Source organism: Penaeus vannamei, chromosome 34, assembly GCF_042767895.1.
Source record: "Penaeus vannamei isolate JL-2024 chromosome 34, ASM4276789v1, whole genome shotgun sequence".
Lineage (NCBI taxonomy): Eukaryota > Metazoa > Arthropoda > Malacostraca > Decapoda > Penaeidae > Penaeus > Penaeus vannamei.
In genome coordinates this window covers 20,485,061-20,487,560 of record NC_091582.1, presented here as the reverse complement: position 1 = coordinate 20,487,560, position 2,500 = coordinate 20,485,061, and the positions used below count along the sequence as shown (strand labels likewise).

Genomic DNA, 2,500 nt, shown 5'->3' with positions numbered 1-2,500 from the left:
TAGTTATGTGCGTGTAGGGTGTGTGTGGGGGGGGGGGGGAGAAGGGGAAGGGCGGGCGGTGAGGGAGAAAGGTAGGAGAGGAGGAAAGGAAGGAATGAATGAAAGAGGAAGAGACGGTGAGTAAGAGAAAGAGTAAGTGAAAAGCGTAGGAGGTGAGAGGAGATGAGAAAAGAGAGGGGAAGGGAGAGGAGAACAAATGTACAGAAGGGAAGAGAAATGAAGACCAGAGAAAAGGAGAGAACAAAATAGAAGAGACAGGCAGAAAAAAAGAAAGAAAAAAAAGAAAGAAAGAGCGAGAGCGAGAGAGCGATTTTTATAACCTTGTCTTCCCCAGCTCCTCCCCAACTTTTCTCCTACTTATCGGGCGCTTCGGCAGAAATCGCGAAGAAGCCGTAAAAAAGCGGAGAAATTATTTCTCGATCGGGTTACGGAGGAGGAAGAAAGACCTGAAATTTGAAGCGGTTCTTAAAAGAAGGAAGGATGGGAATGGGAGATGAGAGAGAGAAAGGGAGATAAAGAGAAAGAGAAAAAAAGGGAGAGGGTGGGAGGGAAGGAGGGGGAAGGAGAGGGAGAGAGGGAGAGAGGAAGGGAGGGAGGGAGGAGAGGAAGGAGGGAGGGAGAGAGGAGAGGGAGAGAGAGAGAGAGAGAGAGAGAGAGAGAGGGAGAGGGAGAGCGAGAGGGAGAGGAGAGGGAGAGAGAGGAGAGGGAGAGGGAGAGGGAGAGGGAGAGAGAGAGGGAGAGAGAGAGGAGAGAGAGAGAGAGAGAGAGAGAGAGAGAGAGAGAGAGAGAGAGAGAGAGAGAGAGAGAGAGAGAGAGAGAGAGAGAGAGAGAAGGAGAGAGAGGAGAAAGAGAGGGAGAGAGAAAAAAATGTAGAGAAATACAGAAATAGAGAGGAGGAGAAATACAGAAACAACAAAAGAAATATAGAAACAAAGAGGAAAAGAAATAAAGAAACAGAAAGAAAAACAAAATCGAGAGACGACAGAAAAGGTAAAATCGAGAAATAGCGAAACATGAAACACAGAAAACAGAAAAAAGACTGAAAAAAAAGAAAAAAGAAAAGGGAAAGAAAAGAAAGAACGGAAAAAAGAAAAATAATAAAAAGGAAAAAAAGGAAAAAAGGAAAAAGAAAAAAAGAAAAGAAAGAAAGAAAGAAAGAAAGAAAAAAAACGAATCCACACCGGTTTCCCACAAAACCCCTCCAACCGGCAACAGACTCGGGCCTTCCCACAAACCACGCGACGGACGGACGGACAAATGCAAAAAATAATCCCCTCAGTAGATCAAGTATCCTGAATGAACTGGCTCAAAGGGCGGATTACCCTCCCCCCTCCCCCCTACATCTTCTGCCCCAACCCCCCCATACCCCTACTCTCCTCCCAAGATGAACTATGGGGTTTTGGGTTCCACCTCGTGGGATTACGTAATTTTTTTTTCTTTTTTATTACATTTATTTACTTATTTATCTTAATTTTTATTTTCACTTTTTAAATTATTATCTATTTTTAGTACTGAGCAAGTACTAGAAGAAATAATGAGAAGTCATTACTTGCAGATGTAATAAAAGTCCTCTCAATTAATAATGCTCGTAAAAAAAATACAAAGCAAAAACCAAACCTTCAGATTAGAGCAAAAAACGAAGAAACAGAAACCAGAAAAAAAATCATAAATACCCGTCGCCATCACCCAACGTTCACAAAACCCCGCACCAATTCTCTTGACTCACTTCCCTCCCCTCCCTCCCTCCCTACCCTCCTTCCTCCTCCCTGGCACTCGCCTACAGTTGCTCACTTCCCTCCCCTCGCTCCCTCCCTCCCCTTCCCTCCTTCCTCCTCCCTGGCACTCGCCTACAGTTGCTCACTTCCCTCCCCTCGCTCCCTCCCTCCCTCCCTTCCCTCCTCCCTCCCCCCTGGCACTCGCCTACAGTTGCAATGCCATGTGTGCCACTCGGTGCCATAAATCGCCGCATTCGGAACCAATAAGCGTAGTAGCCTAAGCAGGGAAGGTAAGCTGCCGGAGTAATTATAAACCGCGGGGTCGAGGGGCGGTTGGCGAGCCCGGTTCTGCTGCGGGTCCTTCCGAAAGCCCTCGATCAGTAGCAACTCGAGGGTGTGTCATGGCGTCTGATTCTATTTTTGGAAGAAAAAAAACAAAAAAAAACGCATGGGGTTTATTTTGATGACGTCACAAAAGTTACGGATGCTTTGTGAATCTGGTCGATCATTTTGGTCTTTTCAATTTTCAAAAAGGATGGAAAATAAGGATTTTAATGGTTATATTTTCACTGAACAATCATCAAAACAGACGCCATGACACCTCCTCCAGTTGCTACTGATCTAGCCTTTCCCCTCCAAGAACAGCTGTAATGGGTCAAGGGGGCGACTTCGGCTCGGTGTATCACATTGGAAAAACTTTTTTTATTTGAACGTTTAAATGGCGCGAGTTCGTGTGAAATAATGGGTCGACGTCAGGCAAAGATTCTGCGTGACTTCGACGTATC

At 45.6% G+C, this 2,500-nt stretch overlaps 1 protein-coding gene across 3 annotated transcripts in view; it reads right to left on the bottom strand.

The window, feature by feature from the left end:
• Nucleotides 1–2,500, bottom strand: part of LOC113802709 (protein O-linked-mannose beta-1,2-N-acetylglucosaminyltransferase 1-like) — a 658,355-nt gene that overhangs the window by 640,028 nt on the left and 15,827 nt on the right. The window lies entirely within an intron of this gene.